This window comes from Diceros bicornis, chromosome 14 (assembly GCF_020826845.1).
Source record: "Diceros bicornis minor isolate mBicDic1 chromosome 14, mDicBic1.mat.cur, whole genome shotgun sequence".
Taxonomy (NCBI): domain Eukaryota; kingdom Metazoa; phylum Chordata; class Mammalia; order Perissodactyla; family Rhinocerotidae; genus Diceros; species Diceros bicornis.
The window spans coordinates 27,332,091-27,359,583 of NC_080753.1; positions in this window are offsets into that span (position 1 = coordinate 27,332,091).

A 27,493-nucleotide genomic window follows, 5' to 3' on the forward strand; every position below is an offset into this window, starting at 1 on the left:
GCTTGGTGAGTGCGTGTTGACCAAAATTGAGCCCTTAAGCCTCTCAGGTCCTTCCTCCCTGGGGACCAGTGGCGTGGCTTTGGAGGTGCCTGCTCGCTGTCAGGATCGCAGCCTGGGGCTGGTGCCCATGTGGACCTACTCTGTGTCTGTGGTTTGTTTGCATTTTTTTTCACTGAGGAAAATTTGCCCTGAGCTAACGTCTGTGCCCATCTTCCTCCACTTTATATGTGGGACATCACCACAGCATGGCTGATGAGTGGTGTAGGTCCGCACCCAGGATCCGAACCTGCGAACCTGGGTCGCTGAAGCGTAGCACACCAAACTTAACCACTAGGCCACGGGGCTAGCCCCTGTTTGCTTTTGTGTAACAGCACTTTATTGAGGTATAACTTATATACCTTAAAGTGCCCTAATCTTAAGTCTACGTCAGTGACTTTTGACAAATGTACACACCCATGTAACCACCACTCAGAGTAAGAGAGAACATTTCTAGCACCTCAGAAGGCACCGTTGTGCCCCTTCCTGGTAATAGCCTCCGCAGAGGTAAACATTATTCATGCTTTGTGTGTGGCTATGGTTATATTGATGCTTATATTAACTTCAGCAACAACTGGCTGCTTGGTGACTGTGAAGAAAGCAGGAGCCTGGATTGGGCAGCATCTATCTCTCCAGCTCCAAGTCTTCTCCCACCTCTCTATGTGCCAATCACACTAGTCTTTAAGTTTCTTTAACTCACTCAGCTTTCTCTGGCCCCAGGGCCTTTGCACATGATGTTTCATCTTCCTAGAGCACTCGTCCTCCATGCATGACCTATCTAATTCCTATTTGACCTTCAGATCTCAGCTCAAACATGAGGCTGTCCCTGTCTCACTCAGACTGGGTTATACACTCTGGCAGCACCTTGCACTTTTTCTTTTGTAGCAGTCATCACCCTTGTAACTCTTTAATTCCTTCTGTGGCAGACACACCCTAAGATGACCTCTCAATGAGTCACATCCCTTGAGTGTGAGTGGGACCTGTGATTTGCTTCTAATCAATAGACTATGTCAAGGATTAGAGGAGTTTGCAGTCCCAAATCAACTGAATGTGAGTGAATCGAAAAGGAGATTTTTCTGGTTTGGCTTTCCTTAATCAGCTTAAAGCCCTTACAAAAGGGACTGGGGGCCTCCCTGAGGTCAGAGACTCTCCTGCTGGATTTGAAGAAGCAAGTCACCTTGATTTCCACCTCTACAAGGAAATTAATTTGGCCTGAGGAAACTTGGAAACAGATCCTTCTCCAGTCAAGCCTCTGATGAGATGCAGCCCAGCTGACCCCTGGATGTAGCCCCATGGGACTGTGAGCAGAGGACCTAGATAAGCCAAGTCTGGACTCTTGACCCACAGAAACTGTGAGATAAGAAATGTCTGTTGTTTTAAGCTTCTAAGTTCATGATAATTTGTTACACAGCAATAGGTAACTAATATATCTGCCTTTCTCTCTAGACTATGAGCTCCTTTGGGTCAGGGACCTTGTCTTATTCTCTAGTGTGGATATTCCTGTTCTCCAATCTAGAAGTTTCCAAACTTTCTTGGTTCATGATATCCTTAATGGCTTAATTATTTTCATGATGTCCCTAGATCAAAAGAAATACTAACACTTCCATTTATTAAGTAGTTATATCCAAACAACTTAATAAGTATTTATGTCCTAACAACTTAGTAGCCATTTGAAAAAATAACACACATAAATTAAAAGAAATTAATTTTATTCTTAACCACAATTACTTGCTTGTAGGATGTGTGTACCTGTTGGGCACTGCACAACTTCTCAAAACTTGGAATCAGATTGGAAACCACCACCCCCATGCTCATATCCTGTTCCACATTGATTTTCACCTGTACGAAAACCTTTCTGCACAAAGGTATGACATCATTGAAAAGAATGTAGTGCAGTCTAATGTTTAGTGAGATGTGAAGTACCTCAAGCTAGTAGCATGCGTGGTGTACAACAGATGTTGCTGTATTTTCTTTGAAAATTTAAAATATCCCACAGTGCCCCTGTGAATTCACTGAGGTGTCCCAGGGTACCTTGACTCACAGTTTAGGAACCACGAACCTGATACGTGGAAGAGACTCAAGAAATAGCCATTAACTGAGTGACTGACTGCCTGGATGAGTGAATGAAATGTGGTGGGAAGAGGAGCCCAGAGAGGAACAGAGAGAGCTTTGGAGTGAAAAGGCCCCTTTCTCCTCTCCTAGCACAGTGGCCCTAGAGGGCTATCAGTCAGAATCCAAACAGGAAGGCAGATGCCACTGCAGATGTTTCAAACAGGAGGAACTTAACACAGGAGACTGGTTATACAATGGTGGAAGAACAGAGAAGCCGAACAAGGGATAGTGAAGTGACTCAGAGATTTGTGAGCACAGGAAACTGCTATTACCCTTAGTCTGTAAAGACAGAGGGAGGCCCAGGCCCTAGGGAACCACAGCAGGCCTGTTGAGCAGGAGTTGGAGCCATGAAGGAAATGCAGCAGCTGCTAAAGACACCAACCAGGGCAGAGAGACAGGACACAAATACCCTGGCTTTTGCCTTCTTTTTGCCTTCCAGTCTCTTACCAGTGCCTCATATTGACCAAACCCAGCAGGAAACCAGTTGGCATAGAGCCTGATAAATGCAGCCTGCAGGGGTCAGCTCCTGTTACAGAGAAGAATGCGGGAAGGATGGATATGAAAACATGCCCAGGATCTGCTCAAGACGGACTGAATGAATTGGTTATGTATGGGACACAGACTGGGCTAGGAAGAGGGTCACTTCACCCAGGTCCTTAGCCTGGCTTGGGAACAAGCTGGCATCGTTCTGAGAAGGGCCAGCATGTCCAGGCCTGGGCTAAAGTGGACACCTTGTATTCTCCCAGACACCGGCTATGCCCCTCCTCCCAAACCTGGAACTGAGACCAAGCCCAGATTGTAGGCTTTGAAGACAGACCTGCAGCCAGGAGTGATTTCCATCAGGTTGCTCAACCACTCTGAGTTCTGGTCTCCTCTTCACTGTAAAACAAGGGCTTGGATAAGATGACCTCTTAGATTCCTCCTGTCTTCATCATCCTTTGATGTGCGGCTAAGCAAGACTTTGAAGGTGGAAGAAGTCCACAGAGGGTAGCTTGTAGATGGGGGAATGGGTGGGTAAGAAGGTGGGGCCAGATTCCACCCATTTTCTAGGAAAGCAGGGGCTGGAGGTGGGTCACCAACAGATTGTATGCATCTGAGCCTCACTGGCAGGATCTTGGGGAATTGTCTTCTTCCTGGAAATATTGCGGAGGCTCAGGAGCTTTCTCTGGAGGGAGAAGAGGCCCAGAACAGTCTACCCCTTGGCCTCATCTCTCTTTTTCTTTCTTTTTTTTTTTTTTGCTGAGGAAGATTCACCCAGAGTTAACATCTGTTGCCAATCTTCCACTTTTTTTGCTTGAGGAAGATTAGTCCTTCCTCCGTGCCAGTCTTCCTCTATTTTGTATATGAGTTGCTGCCACAGCATGGCTGATGAGTGGTGTAGGTCTGTGCCTGGGATCCGAACCCACGAACCTGGGCCACCAAAGTGGAGCGTGCCAAACTTAACCACTACGCCAGGGGGCTGGCCCCCTGACTTCACCTCTTAAAAGGTAGAGGGAGCTGGGCATCTGGGAAAAGGGATCACTTAACTCTGGAGGCATCTGCAATGATGCCAGGGAGGGAAATAGAGCTTGTTTCATTAAAACAGATTCAAGGGGCCCTGAAAGATTGGAACAGGAATGGGGAGGAGTTAACTAGACCAGAAGTTGTCAAATGACTCATAGACCTGGAGAATGTCGGAAATGGAATATGCCTAAACATATTACCTAGTCCAGTCCCGTCACTTTACTGATGAGGAAACAGGCCCAGAGAAGGAAAGTGATTTGCCCAAGACCCCTCATCTATTAGCAGCCAGCCTCCTGACTCCCAGCCTGGTTCTTTTCTGAACTACAGCTCCCACCTCACCCAGATCAAAACTGACTTGATCTGTGTCCCTTTCTCCAGGGGCTCTTCTGGATTATCTGTTGCTCCAGAGAGTGAACTGCACAGTGAATTTTCATTAAAACATGAGTTTAATATGTGGTCCTACTGGGATGTCAGCCCCACGATGGCAGGGATGTTATTGGTTTTGTTTCCCGTGTATCCCCAACACCTGGAACAGTGTCTAGCATGTTATAGCAGCTATCTCAGTGAGGAGAATTTCCACTCTGAAATCAGAGTCTGTTAGGGATGATGTTCTAGACACAAACTTTCCCAAATGCCAGGCATTTCAGGCTTTGGTTGGGGAAGCTATTTGAGGTTTTACCCCCAAATCAGGAGGGCTCTGTTCCCCATGCCAATCCAGTGGGAGGGGGTTCACCCATCCCGCTGACCCCCAGGAGACTGTTCTATCCTTCCTCAGTCCCCATCCCTCAATATTCTTATCTTAGAATTTCTCCAGCTGGATCTGCTATACCACAGAGTCTCTCCTTCTCCTTTACCCCACCTTCAAAGCATCTTGTTGAGCCCCATGCAGGAGCTTAGGAGAACAGTACATAACACTCTCTCCTCCCTCTTGGCCCCAGCCTGGCATCCCCCTTGGAGCTGTCTTTTCTGAAGACGTTATTTTCAAGCTCCAAGCCTACATTCTCAAACGCTCATTAGGCATCTCCTTCTGGATGGTTGTTGTGGGTTGAATTGTGTCCCATAAAAAGATATATTGGGGGTACATGTGAATGTAACCTTATTTAGAAATAGGGTCTTTGCAGATGTAATCAATACTGGATTAGAGTGGGTCCTAAATCCAATTTCTGGTATCCTTATAAGAGGAGGGAAATTTGGACACAGATTTGGCCATAGACATGGGGAGAAGGCTGTGTGTCAACAGAGGCAGAGATTAGAGTGATGTGTGTATAAGCCCAGGAACACCAAGGATAGCAGGCAAACACCAGAAGCTGAGAGAGGCAAGGAGGGATTCTCCCCAGAGCCTTCAGAGGGAGCATGGCTGACATCTTGATTTTGGACTTTTATTTTAGTTTTTCTTTTTTTGGTGAGTAAGATTGGCCCTGAACTAGTATCTATTACCAATCTTCCTCTATTTTTTGTATGTGGGACACCGCCACAGCATGGCTTGATGAGTGATGTGTGGGTCCACGCTGAGGATCCGAACCTGTGAACCCCGGGCCGCTGAAGAAGTGCGTGCCAAACTTAACCACTACGCCATGGGGACTTCTAGCCTTAGAACTGTGAGAGAATAAGTTTCTGTTGTTTTAAGCCATCCAAGTTTGTGGTAATTTGTTACAGTGGCCCTAGGAAAACGATACCATGGTCTACTGGTACCTCAAACTCAACACATGCGGGACAGGGATAATCACCTTCCTTTTCACTCGGACTTGAAAAGTCTGAACTCCCTCCTCATTCATTCCTTGGCAAATCACTGCCAACTCTTGTTCTTTGCCCCACTCGTCTGTCTCTCTCCTCCCTCCCCCTGCCACTTTCTTAGCTTAGATCCTCGTTCTGGGCTCGTAACCCCTGCTCCAATCCATTTCATGTGGGATTGAAGAATTAATTTTCTGTACTATAGCTATTGTATGATACCCCACTGCCCCCCTTGCCCCAGCTAAAAACCAAAACAAACAACCTTTGCAGGGGACCCTGCTGATGGTGCAGCACGTCCCCTTCACCTGACAGGTGTGCTCCTTCCCCAGCTGCTGTGAGTGTTCACTGATAATAACTCAACTGTTCCTTCTTAGGTGAATTGCCCTGGGCCACTGGGAGCCATCTTTTCCCGAAGGCTATGTCCTTGCCGCCAGGGGCAGCCCACAGCCAATGACTGACTGAGGCAGGGGTACAAAAGGCCAGCCCTCTTGCCTCAATACAGGGCTATGTCTGTGGTGTGATTTATTCTCCAGAGCTTCCTGAGGGAATAGGCTGAAGCCAGACTCTAAGTGGAGACGACATCCTTGCTTAGCCCCTTCCCCTGCCCTGCCTTGCTTCTCCTCCCCTCCTTTCTCCTGAGAGTTTTCCCTCAATAATCACATCACTTGAATACCTGTCTCAGGCTCTGCTTTTAGGGACCCCACCTAAAATGCCCTTCATTAGAGCAATGGAATCCCTTAGTAAAATCCACACTCCTTTGCTTGGCATTCAAGGCTCTCTATGATCAGACCCAGAGCACCCACTTTCCCACCTTGGCCCCTACATCCCCCTTCCCGATAGTAGATCATTGAACTGCACACTGAGTCGGCATATGTTCCTTCATTTCCCACCTCTGAGCCTTTTCTATGCTTTTCCTCTTGCAGGGCCTCCCTCCTCTGCCTCCCTCATCCACGCACATTGAAGCACTACCCACGCTTCAAGTACTGCCTCCAGGAAGCCTTCCCTGCACTCAAGCCAGAAGTCCCATCTCCCTCCTTTGACCTCCCAGAGCACTTCCTGTCTCTCTCTAATGACACGAATCACTTTCTACTCAGTAACTCTAGGTTAACACCAAGTAAAATGGCACTATTTCTGTCTCAGTTGAGGCCCCGAAGTCAACAGGTGCCAACTGGTCCACATCCAAAGTAAGGTGCGAGACCACCCCAGCAGGACTTACAAAGGAGGTGGCCGAGAGCTGGGACTGTCTGCCGACCCTTCACCTCCAGGCCATTAGAGAGGCTGGGAAGCTGAGGGAGCTGGACGTTAGGAGGACAGAGCTATTGGTGAGCTGAGCCTCGTCTCCACATATGTGGAGGGTGGGATATGGTGGCTGGGGTTAGGACTCGTGCCTGGGAAACCTAAAGGGTCAGGGGCTGCTCTTGGCCACTTGCTTTGATGGCAGATGAACCAGCATTTGTAGGGGCGAAGGATGCTGTGAATTTCCCATGGAGCACCTGGGGGCCAACTGGGATTGACTTATATTCTTTCCAAAGGGGTGAACCAGCAGATGCCCAGAGATTGAGGGCAGATGAAATGGCAGCTGGAGAGTGCCACGCTGATGTCAGGGAATGACGACAGGTGAGAAAGCCCAGCAATGAGTAGGGAGGGGGGTGTCTCCAAAGAGCCCATGAAGGTGCCCATGAGAGGAAGAGGCAGCTTTGCACACATGCCAAGCCCAGGAGACCTCCACTAGAGTATGTGACAGCACCAGGCAAGAAAATCCTTTCCTGCTCCATACCCCCTCCCCCAAACTTGGAGGGGCAGAAGTGGCCCCATGAGCGCGGAACAGGAGAGGGGGCTCTACTAGGGAAAGAGGAGAAGCAAGTGAGACATGTCCCTCCCCTTCCCGCAGCAGGGGGCTGACAGAGTCAGGCCCACCTGGGCAGGCAGCCAGGGAGGTGCAAATATGCATGAAGGTGTCTCTCTGGCAATAGGTAGACTGGACTTAAACAAAAAAAGCAAACCGGGCTGGCCCTGTGGCTTAGCGGTTAAGTGCACGCGCTGCGCTGCTGGCGGCCCGGGTTTGGATCCTGGGCGCGCACCGACGCACCGCTTCTCCGGCCATGCTGAGGCCGCGACCCACATACAGCAACTAGGAGGATGTGCAGCTATGACATACAACTATCTACTGGGGCTTTGGGGGAATAAATAAATAAATAAATAAAATTATAAAAAAAAGCAAACAAGCTTTATCATGGAAAATTTCAAACATATCCCCATGTAAGGAGAATATTAGAATGGACTCCTGTGGACCGTCGCTCAGCTTCAGCAGTTATCAGCACACGGCCAGTCCTGTTTCATCTGCATGCCCACCCTTTTCACTTCTCCGTTTTTTGTTACACAAGTAAATGAGAACTTTTTACTGCCTAAGAGTTGTTTTGGCTCTGTGCAGCCTTGGGATAGCGGTTTCCCCTCTCTGTGCTGTAGTTAGTACAAGGTCACGATCCCTGACCTTCTGACCTCATGTAAGATGCTGGTCATGGAGGTCCTCTGGGAATGATTGAGTGCTGGGTGGACGGGAGATGAAGATGAGGACGATGATGACTCCAGGATCAGAGAGGAAATGGACGGCGTGTGTGGTTGGAGTATGGGCGCCATGCAATTGGCATGGGGGTGTGGCATTGGTGGTGCGTGGGTGGAGTGTGGTGACGGGTAGTCGTGTGCTGGTGTGTGGTTGGCACGCGTGTGGTATGTCGGCGGGAAGTTGGGTGCCGTGCGGTTGGCACGTAGGCGGTGGCCGGGGAGTGAGGTGTGGGTGTCGGCTGGTTCACTCTGGGCTCAGGGTGTGTAAGGATTCATCTGATTTGCCCTCCCTGTGTCTCCCCTCCCGACGGCTGACTGCATCTCATACATACCAAGGTTCTTATCACATCAAGAATTCATAATCATCCCAAAATATTCAATGGGGATATGAAATATTTACACATGAGGCACCAGATGATGAAAGAAACGAGCCCGTCCCCAGACCCTGGCAGAAACCTCTCTTCTGCAGGGATGGGAATGGGGCTGAGAAGTGGGGGCGACTTCATGGGTCCCCATCTCTCCTCCCAGAGCTCTGGGGCCCCCGGGGTGCATACTGTGTGTCCTTGTTTGGTGGGGAGAAGCAGATCTCCAGACTCTTCCCTGCTCCCTGGGTCGCACCCCTTCCCTGACCCTCCCCAGGGGAGAGGATGCAGGGGATGGCTGAGCGGAAGGCAGGAAAACTGAGAGGGGCTTGTGCTGTATCACAGGAACCCAGAATCTTGGAAGTGGAAGCAATTGCAGAATTCATTCACCCTTTTCTCCACAGAATGCTTCAGGGACCCTCATTTATCTGCTTGTTTAACTCTAACAACAGGCAGCTCATTACCCTCATTTAATAACTTTCTAATGATGAATTTCTAACTCATTGTTAGACAGCTCTTCGTTGTATTGAAATGCGTGCAAACTCCATTTGCCAGTCCTCTTAGCCCAACAACCCTTCACTCCCTCTGAGGGTCACCTTGTCCCTCCCCCTGCCAGCCTGAGTCCTTAGTGTCTTGAGGCCCCCAGCCCTGCTAGCTGCCCTGGGATGCCCCAGAGCACAGATGGGCCCCTGAGCAGCTGTAATGGCCTCGTCTGTTTAATTAGCATGCAATTAGCCTAATGCATATTTTAACATCACACCAGAGCTGCTCATCAATCATCTGCAGCCAGGGACAGGCAGACAGACAGTCAACCCGCAGAGCAGGAGGAAGAAGGTCTTCTCAGTGACTTTTTAGGGGCACAGCACCCCCAGAGGGTTACACAGCAGCCTGGAGGGCTGTGCCGTGTTAAAAGGCCTAAAGTCCTTCCCTCCAGCTTCCAGGGCAGGAAGATTGGGGAAAACTGAGGCTCAGGCCTCAGTTTCCCCAATTGCAGCTCTATCCCCACTTGGGCCAGCAGAATTGGCTGTGGCTTCCTGCTAGTAATGTTGACTCCTCAAGGATACTGCTTTCCCCATCAGGCTGGCAATCCTTTGAGAACAAGAACTCTGTCTTCTCTCTCCTCTCCTGTCTTTTCCTCATGCCACCTGGAATTCCTGGCTAAGAACTTTGATCCAGAACAGAAAGAGCGCTGGACTGGGAGTCACGGAATGCGCGTGTTATATTGACCAAACCGTGTCTTCTGGCACAATCCGTCTTCTGGCAGAGTCTGTTTCCACCGTGGTGGAGTAGAGAGAACAGAGGCTTGCAAACTAGATCAGTGTTCCATTTCAGCTCTACCACAGGCTAGCTGAGTGACCTTAGGAAAGCGTCTTAACCTCTCTGAGCTTCCATTTCCTCAAATGCAAATGGATTATAATAATACCTACCTTATGGGGTTGGTGGGAGAACTAAATGAGTTAACACAGTGACAGCACTTATAGATGTGTAAGACACAATGCTTTCCTCCTTCCCTCCCTCCCTCCCTCTCCTGCTCTCTCTCTCCCTCGATTCCCTTCTGTCTCAGACTGTCTTGAATTCACAAGCCCCTCCATGGACTCTGGCCACTTTGCTGGTGGGGAAGTGAGACAGTAGACCCCTGGGGGACAAAAGCACCTATTGTTGGTGCTAGGTGGAGCCCTGAGTGGGGAGAGCTGGGGTTTGTGCTGAGGGGGGGTTGGGTGAAGCCTTGGGTGCGTGAGGCAGGACATTCCTGATTGACACATCTTCTATGAGGATAAACCAGAATGTGACACTGTTAACTGTCAGACCCTGAGCAGCAGAACACAGAGGAGCCTAAATATTTCATGGTCAAATTCATCAATAATGGAGACTGAGACTAAATTACATAACTGTCACCTTTCTGTTAAATAATATTTTCTGCGGGGGGCTGGGAGGGGGCCATGGAAGCCTTTATTGCAAGTCATGAATGATTTAGGCTAGCGAATAAAAGGGATCAGGAAGAGAAGAAGGGAGAGGGATTTTCTAGGATCACCTCACTCATCATCTAGGGATGGCTGGAGGGAATCCGAAGGTGAGAGTGTCTTGGGGAGAGGGGGGTGGGTCTCCCTACAGGAGGGCTTTGGGGGTTGAGACACACCTTCCAGAGCAGGATAGGGTGATTAATATGCTAACCTGAGTCTCACTGTCAAGTGTTCCTTTTACATTGAGATGGACAGAAAGAAGCTCAGAGACACCCAGAAATCAGGGGTATGTGTTCCCATCAAATGGAGAGGTACTCTGAGTGCAGGAGTCTGTCTCCATCGTCAGACCAGGGACTCCTTGAGGCAGGAGCTTGTCTCTCCCATCAGACCAAGGGCTTCCTGAGGGCAGCAGCTGTTTCTTCTCCATCAGAATTGGAGCCCTTGTAGGCAGGAGTTGTGTCTCCCCCTAGTGAAACTGGGGGCTCCCAAGGCCGGGGCTTGTGCCTTCCTCATCAGAGAGCTCCCTGAGGGCAAGAGTGCTGTCTCTCCAGCAGACTTGGGAGCCTTTGGGGGCAGAGGCTGTGCTTCTCCAACAGACCCAGGGCTCCCCGATGGCATCGGCATGATCTGGTGTCTGCCCTGATGTCAGATCAGGGGTTCCCAGAGGGCAGGTATTCTGTATCCCCAATCAGAGTGGGACTCCTGTAGGCAGGAACCGTGTCTCCTCCATTAGTCTAGGGTCTTCTTGAAGTCTTGGCCTATGCCTTCTCCGTCGGACTTGGGAGCCCCTGAGGGCAGAGGCAGTGTCTCCGCACTCAGACTGGACGCACCTTGAGGGAGGTGCCTGAGTCCTTTTTCCTCCCCTTCCTTTTTTGCTCAGTGGAGGAGGGAAGGGATGAAGCCAAGTGGCCTGGTATCTTGGAGTCTTGGCAGCAGGCAGGCCCTTCCCTCCCCAGGAGGGAGCCCCAGTGGGCGTGTGTGCAAACTCACCCTGCACCGTCAGCCCTCTGTGGGAAGGGTAAGGACTGGGAGCGCCGTGCCCGCTAAGTGTATAATTACACAGTACTTGGGGTAATTTTCCTCTTCCTCAAGAAGCACACGTTGGCCCTGATTTTCCTATCTGCAGATTGTAAGCTCGTAATTAGCAGCAAATTACCCACACAAGTGACAAATTTTTGTGCTTTCAAGTAAACAGACAAAATACCCACAGTTCATAAATTGCCTCTTGGTGCAGCAGGCACCTGGCTCCTGGCGATGCCCGGCCGGCCCACACGTGGCAGGGAAGGGGGGCAGAGAGTGAGGGTGAAGGCTGAGGCTGCAGTTGGAGGGATTAAGGGTAGACTGGCTGGCCTCTAGAATCAATCCTTCCCGCTCGCTGAGCAGCATCAGCAGGTCAGAATCCTTGGTCCAGATCAGCTTCATGGTCCCCGACATGGACGTGGAGCACTAGGGTGGCAGAGCCAGCTCTGAGAATAAGAAATAGGCCCCCATGTCCCCGTCTGTCACCCAATAGCTCATTGAAACCCGTCCTGTGTCTTCTCTCAGCCATCACCTCTCTGAGCACCTCAGGCCTGCTGAGCACCACCTCTTACTTGCCTTTGAACACAATTCTTAACCTTTCTTTGTGCCATGGATGGATCCTTTGGAGGTAGGGCGTTTAAAGAGGTAATTAAGGTTAAATGAGAACATAAGGGTGGGGCCCTAATCTGATAGGACTGGTGTCCTTATAAGAAGAGGAAGAGACACCAGATCTCTCTCTTTCCACGTGCACACAGAGGAAAGGTCACGTGAGGACACAGTGAGAAGGCAGCCGTCTACAAACCAGGAAGAGAGGCCTCACCAGGAACCAACCCTGCTGGCACCTTGATCTTGGACTTCCAGCCTCCAGAACAGTGAGAAAACAAGTTTCTGTTGTAAAACCACCCAGTCTGTGGAATTCTGGCAGCCCAAGCAGATTAACACACCAGGTAACTTTTCCAAGCCTGTTTCCTCACAGGTAAAATGGGGGTAACCGTTGAGCCTCCCAGTAGGATTATAAGGATTACATGAGCCAAGGTATGTAAAATTCTTACCAGTGTCCCAGCACACAGTAAGTGCTCAACTGCTGTCCTGTTACTAATATTTTAGGATTTTGGTGAGTTAGTTCTTCCTCTCTTTGCTCTTCCTCTTCCTCTTCATTCATGTCACTCCCTACCACACTCCCAGATTTGATGAACACTTAAGATTCAATTTCCTGTGCTCCCCAATACTCTTAAGCTCCCCCATACCATCCACTAACTGTAATGCCCCTACCTTCCTGGAGAGGAGATGCCTTGCCGCTGGAGGCAAATAGGCTCTAAAGCTTACACGCTCTGCCAACCTCTCCGATCTCAGCATCTTCATCTTTAAAATGGAGTTATGAACACCTACCTCAACAGGCTGAGAAGGAGTAAAATTTCAAGATGCCTGGCCCAGGTGCCTGGTACCTGTGGGCACAATGTAATGAGAGCTGTGGTCAGTGATATTGTCCCTGGTAATCTGTTACTTTGGTGGCCTCCAATGAAATACACCTCCATGCACTTGCGTACTCCCCTCCCACGTTGATCCTGGGCTGGCCTGAGACCTGCCTTAACCAACAGAATATGGCAGAAGTGATGTTTGGGTCAATTCCTGGCAGAAACCTGAAGAAGGCCTGGCAGCCCTGGTGTGCTGGAGCTGGCTCCTACTGGCTGGCGAGAGCTGATTATTAAATTTTCAGGAATTTTATGAGCTGATTGACATCGAGTTGGTAGCTTAAAATTGGTCTTGGAAGTATTTACACCACAGAAATTGGCAAGTACTACAAATCAGGGACCTGCCTTCCTTCCCTCCCTCCTTTTCCTCTTTTTTTCCTTCCTTCCTCCCTCCCTTCTCTCTTTCCTTCCTTTTTCTCTTTTTGTTTCCTGTGAAGCAAGTTACCAGCACACCACTGCCTGGCAGCTTCCACTTTTGAACCCTCATGAGCTCTAAACCACCGCATAAGAAATTCAGACATCTTTCAGGAAAGATCACCATGTGGAAAGCCCCATGGAGAGGGAAAGGCCCTGAAACTACATGGAGGAGAACCAAGGAACCCAGATAAATGACCCAGTTGAACATTCCAGCCAGCCCCCAGCCTTTTGAGCCCTCCTAGCTGAAGCATCAGACCTGTGAATGAAGAGGCCTTGGACATTCCAGCTCCAGGAAACGTCGTTACATGGATCAGATATGAGCCGTGACTGCTGTAACCTGTCTGAATTCCTGACTCACAGAATCATGATCAGAAAAAAGGTTTGTTGTTTTAAACTGTTAAGTTTTGGGGTATTTTAGGATGCTTCACTAGGTAGGACTGCCTTGGATCCCGAGACAAAGGGCCGTGGTCTCGTCATTGTGTAGCTTCTCATTCCCTTCGACATTACCTGGGTTCCGGGAAGCTCAAAGGAGAGGTGCAACTCTCCACACCACAACAGAGGCAGCCTCACTTGCCCCTGAGCCACCCTCATCTTCCAGGAATCCCGGAGGGCATCCCCACTCACACCCTTCCCCATCCCATAGGAGCAGACCAGAAGACGTGGAGTGAGGGATTCTACCGGGGAGGCTGGTGCGGAGCTGAGAGCGGAGTGGAGCCCCCTCCCTTCCCTGCTGACATTTGGGAAGGACAAAATTAGGAGGAAGGTAAATGTTACTCTTTTCTTCTCCCAGAGACCAGGGAAGAGAGAGGCCAACCCAGGGTTCTGATTGTTTCAAGTTTGGTGAGAGTGCTGGGGTGCTGGGCATGAGGTCACTGCAGGCTGAGGGGGTCGTTGCTGGTGGGCTTGGCATCCTGCATGGGGGTTACCTGGGACTGGTGTGGGGCAAGACTGCCCTGTCCATCCCATGCCAGCGCCCCTGTGGCTGGGTAAATCCACTGCTTCCAACCAGGGGTGATGCCACTGGTCTGCATAGTGTTACCAGATTCCTGACAGCTACTAATCCGGGGGACTTCGGAATGAGAAATTGGAATCCTGAGAATTCTTGGAAATTTCTGAAATCATAAATTAGTCTGTATTTTCCGTAACACTATATTTACGTGTTTTAAATAATGAATGACTGTAAATAATAAACAGTGAATCATTTTTCTATATAGGGTTTTGCTAAAAGTCTCAGAGGTCTTTTGTTAAAAAAAAAGATAGAACGTTAAATGCATGGTTTATTATTACTATGAACCACTATATTTTGACAAGATTACGTTTCAATAACATACAAAATTTCTCCCTTCCTGATATAGACGTTTGATAAGAAAAAACATTAAAATAAAGAAATATTGGGCCGGCCCCGTGGCTTAGCGGTGGAGTGTGCGCGCTCTGCTGCTGGTGGCCTGGGTTCGGATCCCAGGGGCGCACCGATGCGCCGCTTCTCCGGCTGTGCTGGGGCCATGTCCCATGTACGGCAACTGGAAGGATGTGTGGCTATGACATACAACTATCTACTGGGGCTTTCGGGGGGAAAAATAAATAAATAAAAATAAATAAATAAAATGAAATAAAGAAATATTAACACAAAATTAATGACACAAGTTATTAAAAAATTGAAAGATAACACAAATATTTAATATTTATAAATTTTCATTCTTTTTTGTGTGTGTGTGAGGAAGATTGGCCCTGAGCTAACATCTGTTGCCAATCTTCCTCTTTTTGCTCAAGGATGTTTGTCCCTGAGCTAACATCTGTGCCAGTCTTCCTCTATTTTGTATGTGGGACACTGCGACAGCATGGCTCAATGAGGCGTGTTTCTGTCCGCTCCCGGGATCCGAACCACCGAACCCGGGGCTGTCGAAGTGGAGCACACACACAAAACCACCATGCCACTGGGCTTGCCCCTAAATTTTCATTCTTAAAATGAAAATTTTTTTTTACTGAGTTCACATTGGTTTATAACATTTTGTAAATTTCAGGCATACAGCATTCTATTTTGGCTTCTGTATAGACTGCATCTTGTTCACCACCAAAAGTCTAGTTTCCATCCATCACCATACATATGTGCCCTTTTATCCCTTTCACCCTCCCCCTACTCCTTTCCCCTCTGGTAACCATCAATCTGTTCTCCATATCTATGTGTGTGTTTGTTTTTTAATTTTCCACATATGAGTGAAATCATACAGTAATTGTCTTTCTCTGTCTGACTTATTTCGCTTAGCATAATACCCTCAAGGTCCATCCATGTTGTCGCTTAAAATGAAATTTTTAAAACACACCAAGCATTAATTGATCTATCTGACAGTCTTGATCTTTGTTTTGTAACAAATATTCCAGACATAAAAAAAAAAATCTTTTGTGTTGGCATTGTTTGGATCATCAAGCAAACGTCGAAAAGTGTCTTCAATGGGGGTGTTAGGACACATATTGCTTCATGTAAGCTCTTTTTTCTTTTAACAGTAAAAATACTTTATCTGCTTGCCGTGGTTTTCTTTTTGCCATTGAAATTGATCTTGCTTTTGACATTCAGATTTTGGATCAGTTTCTGATTTTGTTTCTGAGAATTCCACAACATTCCTATGTTCTTCTCTTTGCATTTCTTCCATAGCGAATATTCAAACACTGGAAATGCCAGTGCCCATGACTGGATAGTGCTTGAAGAATGTCACGTTCGGATCCCAGCAAGGTTAACAGCACTACACATACAAAATTGCCAATTTAAGGGCTTGTTTTGCTTCCAAAACTTATTTCTTGGAATATCGCTCATAGGGTTTGTATAAAGTATACTTTGCATATAAACTTATTAATATTTATTTTATTTGTAAGAATGACTCACCGTTGGCAGCAGACAGGGCCTCAAACATACACTAATACAGTGGCAACAGCTACAAGCAAGACTGACTAATTAGACGGTGAGATCCTCACCTATGAGCTCCTGCCCCTGTTCCCAGAGATGTTGATGTTAACCTTCAACTCCATGTGTCAGAGTTTCCAGGACTTGCTTTCAACCTGACATCAGTTGATCCTTTCAAACCAGTAACATCTCTATGTTGATTAGGAAGCTTTAATTCTTGCAGGAGAATTATATATTTTTATTATATATTAATTTAATTTTTAATTTAATTTTAATTTATTATATATTAATATATATTAAAATATATATTATATATATATTTTTCCCACTTTTCAGTTTTCTCCACTGACTTTTCTTAGGATTTTGGATTCGAGAAAGGGAATTCCTGAGAAATGCTGGGAAGACATTACTGCGTTGTAACACTAGGTCTACAGCACAGTTTAAGGGACGTGAGCTGTGTCCAAGGAGGGTAAACTCTTGACATGCTTGCCCCTGGATGGCATGCTGTTGCCCAGAGGTTGGAAAAGTCATTAAAGAGAGAGCTGGACTCCGGTAGAAAGACCACCCAAGCCCGCTGGCTCCCTGGTTCCCTGCCTCCCCTGCTGAACTCTTACAAGGACACATTCCCCAGGGATTTGTTTTTAGTTCTCTTCTGGCCTTTGTCTTCATCCTCTCTGGGGCACCCCATCTATGATCCTGGTTTCAATGCACTAATGAAACCCGAATTCACATCTCCAGCCAAGACATCCCCCACTCTTCTACCTAAACACCCATTTGCAAGTTTTTTGCTTCCTATCCACATGACCCCAGACTTTGCTGGTTTAGAAGTCTGAATATCCAAGGTAGGAATGCTTCCAGCAGGGAACAAAATGGTTCCATTGAACTGGAAGGTGAGTTTGTCACCAGGCCCTTTTGGTTTCTCGTGCAAAAAGGGGGATTATAGTGTTGGCTGGGGCAGCTGACCCTAATTATCAATGGGAAACAATGAGCCCAGGGAGGTGTGTGGGGCATTTCCTAGTACTTCTAGGTCCAGTGGGAGAAGTTAATGGAAGACCATAGCAACCCAAACAGGCAACACCATCAAAGGCTCAGCCTTCTCCAGACAGAAGATTAAGATTGCCCCACCAGATAAAGAACTCTGACCAGGTGAGGTATTTGTGAAGGGCAAATGAGACATGGGATGAAATGACAAATACCAGCTACGGTCTTGCGATTAGATGCAGAAATAAAGAACTATAGTATCCACCCATACTGCACTTTTTGCTTTGTTATGGATATATTGATCTATTTTAACAATATTTCTTTTTCTCTCCCATCCTCATTCCTTATCATTTTTATACGTTTTTGATGGTTATATTTGCAATTTGTTGCATGGATTATAGAATATCAAGATAGGATCATGATGGAATTAGAAGGAGAATGGACATCCCAGTTATCCTGGTGTAATTACTGATATGAATTTGGGTTGTAAGTTTTCAGTTGTGAGGAATAATTACATTATGTTAGGTGGAAGCAGGTTGTGGTGGTGGTGGTGGTGGTTGCAGGTAAGTTTAAGAACAGAAGAAAGGTGTATGTTGATGTTGATGCTGGGCAGCCAAGAGGTGGACCGTAGTGGACATCTATGGTCATTCTTCTTGGCTTTAAACTTTCTTCCTTTATTTGAGACCTCCATACCTTGTGTGTCTGCCTTTCTCCTAAGTAGAAGCCAGAGCTCACTTTCCCAGGATGCCTTGCACCAGGCATGTAACTTAATAACTAACATTTATGGAGCACGTGGATTGTGCCAGACACTGTGCTAAGTACTTTTCCTGCTATATCTCAATTCTCACAAGTACTTTATGTGTTAGGTACTATCCTTAGCTTCATATTGGAGACAAGGAAACTGAGACTCGGAGATGTTAATTAACTTGTTCAAGATCACACAGCTAATGATTGGTGGGGCTGAAATTAACAAGTAAATGGTGGACCTGGGGCCATCTGACTGCAGTGACTGTGCTTTTAACCATGTGCCTCCAGGCAACATCTGTGTTTGGTGGGAGAACAAAAGTAATGTCATAATTTTAATGTGTTAAGGGTTTACTCTAGGAGCATGGAGGGGGAGCACTTAGTAGAGATCCAGGAAGACTTCTGGGAAGAGATGTTGCCTAAGCTGCGTCATGAGGGATGTGGGGAACTGGTTAGACAAAGGGGGATGGGCAGGGCACTCCAGGCTGTGGGAACTGCATGTGCAAAGGGCCAGAGGAATGAACTGGGGTGACTGGAGTGGCCATATTGCAGTGTATGGTGGGGGAGGAGCAGAGGGAAGGAAGGCAGGGCCTGGATCCCACAGAGCGCAGTGTGCTAAACTGAAGAGTCTCAACTTGGTCCTGGAGGCTGTGGAGAGCCACAGAGGGATTTTCAGTGGATTTGCAATTCGGAAATCTCTGGCAGAGGAGGAGGTTGGTGTGCAAGGTGTGTGGGCTGGAAGCAGGGAGCTATCGGAGGCCTTTGCATAAGCCAGGTGAGAAATGAGCACAGTCACACTGAAGAAGCAACAGTGATGGGAAGAGAAAATGGACAGAGGGGATGGATACAAGAGACATGGAGAAGGGAGAATCTGCAGGACCCGAATGTGGATTTTCAGAGGAAAGGAAGAGCTCAGGGTCCTAGGTGTCTGCCCGGGTGATGGGAGAAATGGTGAGCCATTCACTGAGTTAAGAAATGCAAGAGGAAGAATGAGGTTGTAAGTTTTAAGCACAATAGTGGGCAGCCTCAGGGATCCCTGGGGCTGAAGACGCAGCTAATAACAGCTAACAATTGCTCAGCGCATACAGCATGCCAGGCCCTGTGCTAAGACCCAACCTCACAGGGACAAGGCGAAGATTAAATGAGTTAACACACATAAGGGGTTTAGAATAGTCCCTCTCACGAAGTAAGCACTCTGGAAGAATTTGCTATTATCATTACTAGCTTTGTTTTACAGAAAGGAAACTGGGCATAGAGAGGTAAGGTAGCTTGCCCAAGGTCATGCAAGCAAGAAGAGGCAGTCTGACTCCAGGGCGGTGCCCTTGACCTCACACCATGCTCTCTGCAGGTCACAGGGCATGGCTGGTGATCAGAGCCGTGGGGTGGATGAGCTCACACAGGGGGAGTGTGGAAAGGATAAGAGCTGGGGCCAAGAGCCCAGGCCCGGGGAACACTGACAAAGCTGCCCCCAAAGACCCTCAGTCAACTGTGTGCCCCCTGGAGTGCCTTTTTTTTTTTTTCGCTGAGGCAGATTGGCCCTGAGTTAACATCTGTTGCCAATATTCCTCTTTTTGCTTGGGGAAGATTGTCCTTGAGCTAACATCCGTGCCAGTCTTCCTCTATTTGTCATGTGGGATGCCGTCACAGCTTGGCTTGATGAGTGGTGTGTATGTCCGGGCCTGGGATCCAAACCTGTGAACTGTGGGCCACCCAAGCGGAGCGCTCAAACTTGATCACTAGGCCACCGGGCTGGCCCCAGCCCCTGGAGTGTTTTTAAGCAATATGTTCCCAGTATATTCCTGCAGCCCACCCAAGAACCTCTGCTTCAGTCACTCTGGAGGAGTTGATGTCCTGGGCCGACTTTGAGAGACCCTGAGGCTCACAGTGATCTCCTCCAGCCCAGGAACGGTGCTGAATGTCCCTGCTGAAAGGTGGGGACAAATGCAGTACCTCTTAAAGGGTATGGTGACGACTGAGATAATGCCGTACATGTACCCCATAAAGCTCGGTCATTGTTATTATTATTGGCCACTATCGTTGTTATTATTGGTGCTCATGTTTGAATCTCCAGGGTTTAGCACAGCATCTAGGACTTAACAAATACCTGTGGAATAAAGGTCTGATTCAGAACACCTTGGTTCTGATTCTGGCTTTCCCCTGGGCGAGTCACTCCGAGCCTCAGTTTCCTCTTCTGCAGACTGGAGACACTAATCCCCACCTTGCAGGGTTCCCAGGATTAAATGAGAGGATACAGTCCTGTATTTTGAGGACTGTAGAATGTTCTACAAATGCAATGCTCAGTCATGCTCTGTCTCCCTTCCCTGGAGGGGGCTGGCGACAGACTGGGGAAGGTGAGTGGGAGGCCTCCTTGAACTGGTGGGAAGCTCAGTTCCTTGTCAGACAAGTGGGGTGAGGTCGGCAGGGTGGCTGGGAGGATGTGGGCCAGGTGTGGGTTGCCACTGCCTCACCAGGTCCGGGAGGGATGGTTGAGACTAACGGACTATGGCCTCCCCCATTCCTGCCCCAGCTCATGTCTAATGGTTTGGCATTCAGCGCTATTGTATCCTGGCCTCCGCACATGTGAGGGTATACGTGTCTGGGCGTGCACACTTGGGGGAGGCTCAGTGATCTCCCAGAGTAAGGAGGCAGCGAGTTTGAAATCTTCAGTAAGCCTCCTCTTACGTGTGGTAGAGATAATTGGAGTACTTGGAGCATTCGTGTTTGTTTGGGTGTCTATCCTGATATCTGTAAGCCCAGCATTGTACGTGTGTGTGTATGGACTGTTTAACAGTGCCAATGAGCCTCATGTGGAGCAACGACGGGGCCGGTGGTGATGAGGAAGCCAGCCTGGTTATATACCGTGACGTACACTGGGGGTAATGATGGTGGTGGTGTTGAGGGTGAGTTGGTGATGGCCTCTTGGCTGCCCCTTTCACACATTATAGACGTGTTTCCTGTAGGTCAGGCCTTTCCTTGAGAAGGAACAGTGATGATGAGGAGGTGGGAGGAGGAGGAAGGATGAGAGGAGTCCTCATCTCTCAGTACCCAGTGTTCACCCAGCAGCCTCTCCCCAACAATCCAGCTCTTGCAATATTGATTTCTTCCTCCAGAAAGCAGTTCACGTTTGCTGTGTGACTGGGGAGGTAATAGGTGGGAGCAACTCCCTACTATGGCATTTTTATCCAGGTGGAGTGAACACACTCTGCCTGGCCCTCTCTCTAGACCTTTGCTCAAACTGTCTCCACCACCTGGAACATTCTCCATTCAGGTTGACATCTCTCCTACCCTTGAAGACTTAGCTCAAATGTACCTCTTTTATCAAGCCTTCCCAGGTAGAATTAAATTCTCTCTTCTTGGTACTCTTAGGTTGCAAAGACAACTGTAGTTCTGTGTGGCTCTGAGGCCAACAAATCTGGGTGGGCCAATGTTACATCATGAATTGGGTCAATGTCCTTCTCTGTTTTAGACTGTACATTCCTAGGGTTCAGCAAAACACCAGGGCCTGGTACAGTGGTGTGTTGGTAAATGTATAACAACTAGCTCTCTGGGGGAACGGCCCTGATTTGTAGCAAATGCCAATTTCCATGGTATAACTACTCCTGCCATGGCTGCCTTAAAGCTACCAACGGGACCCCATGAAGGTGCAGGTGAGAAGAGATGCACATGATCAGCTCTGTGAGCTGGCATGAGCTGGTCCCAGTTCACTATTGCTGATTCATGTCTATGCTCCATAAATGTGGATGTCAGCTAGTGCCTGGCACGTAGTAGGACCACAACACGTGTTTGAATGAATGAATGCATGAATGAACAAATGAATACATAAATAAGTGAATGGATGAAGAGCTGGATGAGTGGGTGGAATTAAATCGAGCTGCTGGAGGAGTGGTGACTGGTGGCTGGCTTTGGGGGAGTGGGGGTGGGAGAACAGAAGAGGTTGTTCTGTGTTGGGCAGGGGCATTGGTGGCCAGCACCAGGCAAATCCAAGGTATCCCAGTCCTCCACCCAGAGGTTCTTCGTGCCTCCCCCAGGCTTCCCTCAATGCTGAGGCTGCTTTGCATTCTCTCATAAATAACCTGTAATGCCGCTGAATGTGGTTTTCTTGTTGGGGCTTTTGTTTCTTCAGTCGTGACAAAAGCTGCACTAATGAGTTATTGGAAAAACCAAGCCCCGCTCCAGGCCAGAGAGTCTGGATGAGCACAGAGAGGGAGGCGCGGAGTGAGGGGGAGGCGCAGAGCATGGCAGCTGAGGCAGGAGGCTGAGATTCCCTCAGAGAGTGTGCTAGATTGAGAGAGAGGGAATTTAAAAAGCCCTAAAGGCTCCTGTGTCCAGGGTTTTCCAGTTCACGTAGACAGTCTTAAGGAATCCTTCTCTACAACCCAGCTGTGCGGGTGTCATTAACATCCCCCTGCTCCCAGATGCTTCCACCCTGGGGCCTTTGTACCTGCTGTTCCCTCTGCCTGGAACACCCTTGCCCCCGTATATCCACTTGTCTCCCTCCCTCCCGTCACTCAGGTCCTTGACTGAACCGAACTCACCTCCTCAGAGAGACTGTCCCTGACTACCCCATCCAAAGTAACTCCTTCTCTACCCCCTTGTCCTACTGGAATTTTCTTTTCATAGCACCGGTCATAATCTGATGGCTTAGGCTGGATTTCCCCAGAAGAAGACCCAACACAAGGATTCAAGGGCAAACAGCATTTGGTGACTCCAGGAAACACCCAAGGGGAATGGGGAAGTGATACAGGGAAGGGACGGTAGCCAATAAAGTGTACATTATTTATCCAGTTACCACTGTGGGGAGCTGGAGCCCAAGACTGCAGGAACTCTGGGAGCCAGGGTAGGACACATACCTGCCTGAGGGTGAGGGAGCCGGGGTGTTTATGCACCAGCCCTGTGAGTCATTGGCTCAGGGCTGCTCCCTGGGAACTGGGAGTCCTTGGCCCTTCTGGCTACTATGTGGGCAGGCAAAGAAGGCCTGGGGCAAAGGCATTTGGGTGCTGGCAATTAGAAGTCAGCCTGAGGGCACTGAAGTTAGTATGAGAGGATATGGGCTGAGCACCAACAGCATCTACTAGACCCGATATGACATAACAATGTTATCATCTGTCTTAGCCACTAAAGTGGAAGGGAGGAACTTTGTTGTGTTCACTGGCATATCCTCTGGGCCTGGAACAGTGACTAGCAATCATGACACAGCTGTTGAAGGAGTGATGCCCATTTTCCAAATAAAGATGGTCAGGCTCAGAGATGTGAAGGACTGTGCCCAAGGTTAGCTTCATTCACAGCAGAAGTATTTACCGAGCATCTACTTTGGGTCCAGCACTTCGGTATCTCTGACTCCCATTCCTGGGCTTCCCTTAGTCACTGCCTCCTCCTATGCCCTGTGGAGGGGGAGGTGGAACTTCCATGACTCCATTCCAGGGGGTACCCTGGCACATAAATGCTCCTCTGCCCTCCATCTGACCTGGCAAGGAGAGGCCTAGAAGCCTTCAGCTGAGGTTCAAGCATGAGTTGTACAGCCAGGATCTACGCTGAGATGTTATTTTGTGTATTCCCGTTTCACTTGGAATAATGACAGGCATTTCTCCCTCCTCCACCCTAAGAAAGGAACCAAGGTCAGTATCTAAGTCTGGGCTTTCTTCCCTCAGGGAGCTTGGGTTTCGTTGTCAAAGCATCAGGGACGCCCCCAATCAGTTAGGTTTGGGAGGTGGAGGTCTCTTGAGGGGGAGTGAAGAGAGAGCGGACTAGAGAAAGATGAGGAAAAGTGATCTCACCAGGAGGGAGAAGGGAAATGGGCCTCTCTAGCCCTGGAGGGGACAGAGATTTGGGGGCCCTGTGTCCCTCTGGCCTGCAGTGCCAGATGGGGATATTTGTGGAGGCTGATGATAAGTGCTGAGGCCCCGAGGGTCTCCGGGCCCACTTGTGGTTGTTGAGAGGGCTGCTGTGGAGAGCTCTCAGGGCCTGTCCAGGGCGCCAGGGCCTGGCCCAGGCTTCAGGAGCTAAGGCAACAGGAGTCAATTACCATGGCAACCACAAGGCCCAAGACCTCTTTTCCTGGGTCCCAGATCCTTCTATGACCCTGGAGTCTTCTCCCCAAACATAACTAAGGCTGATTTCTCAGCATTCTGGCAATTGGAGACTTGGGATCAGAATTTATTTGACTTGAAAAAATAAAACAGTGTGACATTTATTGCATGTGGATGTTGCTGAGTAAATTCAAACCCACTCCAGTGCCGAGGGACCTGAGGGCCTCTGGATGAAGAGGACGGAGCTGAGAGGCACACACAGGCCTCCTGTCTGCTAGCAGGCCTGGCCAGGCACAGCCAACCCCAGGTCAGGCCTCCTGACTGCTTGGAGGGCCGAAGAGACTACAGGGAAACACCTGGGGAAATTTATTTTTCTAAAAAACATATTTGAAAATCACATTTGTTTATTTCTGATTGTAAAAATAATATATGCTGCTTGTAGAAAATTGGGGAAAAATAGAAACACATAAAGACAGAAATGCAAATCACCTATAATCCCATCGCCCACGATAATCATTAAAATGGTATTATCTGTCCTTCTCATCTTTATTCTATATACAGCATTTTACATCATTGAGATCGTACTAACATTATTTACATGACTTATATTCTATCCATAGCAGACAACAGGTCCCCAAGTTCTGCATGGTGAACGAATGAGGAACACACACACGTAAACACTCCCACACAAACACACACACTCACGCATTAACTTGCACAGATAGTGGAGGATAGAGCAGGGGAAAGAACATCAAACAGTAATAAGTCCTACCCTGCTACTAAACAGCATCGTGACCCTAAAGAAGTTACTTCACCCTCTCTGCGCCTCAGTTTCTTAATCTGTAAAATGGGGTTGACGAAACCTCATTGAATTACCTCCTAGCATTTTAGCGAGGGTCAAATGTGAGTCCTTTATCAGCTGTACAAGTATCTTTAGGCTGTGTGGGGGAGTAAAAAGAATTAGGAGTCCCAGCCGTGGCATTGAATTTGCTGTGTGGCTTTGAGTCGGTTCCTTAGTTTCTCTGGTCCTTAGCTACCTACATAATTACACGAAGGACTGGACCATGATTCCTAATAATAAAACTAATAATTTTTAGAATGCTTACTACGTGTCAGGCACTGTACCGAGCACTTCATATGCAATTTCTCATTTACTCCCTCTAACTGCCCGACGAGGTTGGCACTATTCTTATCACCGTTTTACGGATGAGGAAACTGAGACACAGAGAGGTTAAGTGAATAGCCCACAATTGCTCAGCTAGTAAGTCGTGGAGCTGGGATTAAAATTAAGGACTTGAACACTCCTGTCAATAAAACTCCTATGATGATGGGAATGTTCTATATCTGCCTTGTCCAATACGGTCACCCCTAGCCACCGGTGACTGTTGAGCACTTGAAACGTGGCTAGTGTGACTGAGAAACTGAATTTTAAGTTTTACTTTATTTAAACTTAAACAGCTACTAGTAGCTAGTGGCTGTGTATTTAGCCAGCACAGCTCTAGGTTGTCAGCTTTTCGCCCCTCTTCTTTTGTGAGAGGCAACACCAAGTAGCTTCAGGTGAAGAGTACAGACTATTGTCGCTGGAGCCAGATTCTCTGATTTGAACACCAGCTTTGCCACTTACTAGCTGTGTGACCTCGGGTTAGTGACTGAACCTCTCTGTTCCTCAGTTCCCCCATCTCTAAAACGATGATAAAGCTACTTACCTCACACCGTGGTATGGCTGGGCATTTTATGGTTATGCGATTGTCCACACTCCTTCAGATAAGCCCTGGGTTAGGGGATAGAAAGGGCCAGAGGTGGGACTAGACCATCCTCACCGGGCAGAGTGAGAGGGTCCCTTGGGGACCCCCTTTCACGCCCGAGGCCAAATGTGCCTCCCCAAGGGCTCTGGGACGGTGGGTGTGGAGGATCCCTGAGAACTGAGAGAGCCAGATAATGAGACCAAGTTAATCAAAAAGGCAGCGAGTCCCCAGGGCTGATGGTGTGTCCAGAACAACAACCGTGTGAGGCAGGGCCGGGACCCCTCCCTTCCCCCAGTGCATCCTGCGGGGGCGCTAGGCCAGGCGTGGCCCTGAGGGTGAGGGGCCAGAGAGGAGCTGGGAGCCAGAGGGCGCTGGGGATGGGCTGGGAAGAGAAGGAGCGGGGGAAATGATGTGCAAGGTAGGATAACACCAGCTTGTCCTGAGGTCGAGTCAGAGCAGAGGGAGCTGCGGCAGGGCCACCACATCGCACGCTGGGCGTGGAGGTGGGCGCCGTTCCTGTCATATTCTATGTGAATGGCGCCCCCTGGAGTTTATGCCTTGCAGCGGCCCTGTCCCGTGTGTGTGTGTGTGTGTGTGTGTGTGTGTGTGTGTGTGTGTGTGTGTGTCTCCAAATTTCCTGCCACCCTCCCCTCCCCCTAATTTACATGGATCAAAAAGAGGTGATGGCTAAAGGAAAAAGAATTTGCTGGGGAGGTTAAAGAGAGAGAGAGCAAGGAGAACCACGGCCCTGTCCCTGGCCCCCTCCCTGCCCCTGACCTCAGCTTCACCCCTCCTCCCCTTCCCTCCTTTCCCCTCCCATCCCAGCCTGTCTTTTCAAGCTTGAGAACATTTGATCCTGCTTCCGAAGAGCTGCCCTGGAGGTGAGAAAGACCAGCTCAGCGAAACTTGACCCGCTGGGCCTCCTGGTGCAGACGCCAGAGGACAGAGCCACCCAGCCAGGCAGAGCCCCCACACCTTCAGGAAACACAACTGCCCTACACCTGCCCTCCTAGAAAGCATCCAGAACCAGGCAGCAGTGGGTTACTTCCCACTGCTGCTTGTTAACACAAGGATTTCCCAGACCCTTCCACTCCTCACTTGCCTACTTCCCTTCCACAGGAATTTGCTTCCCCTCATCCTGTACATAACTCAAACATTTTTTCGTATAGATTCATTATTTCTGTCTGTCTCTAATCTACATATTGTCTGGATAATTTGGTCTCCTTTGTCCTGATAATTCAGGGCTTTCCCAGAGCTCCTTTGTTAGTCAGTAGACTCCAGTTCAGTTCATTGTACCCAGCAGACGGCGGCGACCACGTGCTCAACCTGCAATGGTGCGGTGAGTGATCCCAACAGGTTTAGGACACCCACCTGCCCATGAGCTCACAGCACACATGGAAACAGCGCACGGCACAGATGCCACTCTAAGCTGGGGTCGGGGGTGACATCCACGACCTGAGTAGCAGGTCGAGGTCTTTGGAGATGAGCTGATCTCCACGTGCTCTGCGGTCCCCTGAGCCAGATGGTCTCCCTGGGGAGGCCAGTAGAATGAGGCAGGGATGGAGCGTCTTGCCGGGGTGAGGCTTGGCCCCAGAGAGGGTGGGGTCTCCTCCCTGTGGGCGCTGACCTCCACGTGCCAGCTTCACAGTCTGGCCTTCTAGTAGGTGTGGTTCCCAGAAGCCCAGAGAGACTTTTGCGTTAGAAGAAAATCCCCAAATACAACACCAGGCTGCTTCCTCTGGGCTTTGTAGAAACTTGGAGGGCTGCAGGCTACCGGCCTTAAAGGGGAGGAAACAATCTTGCAGTGAGAGCCAAGAAGTCAGAGCAACCAGCCCCATGCCTTCCTTGTTTTCGTCCCCTTAGCCCTTACCCATGTACTGAACACTTTAGTACTGTTACAGTGTCATCTGTCGGTTCCTAGATCT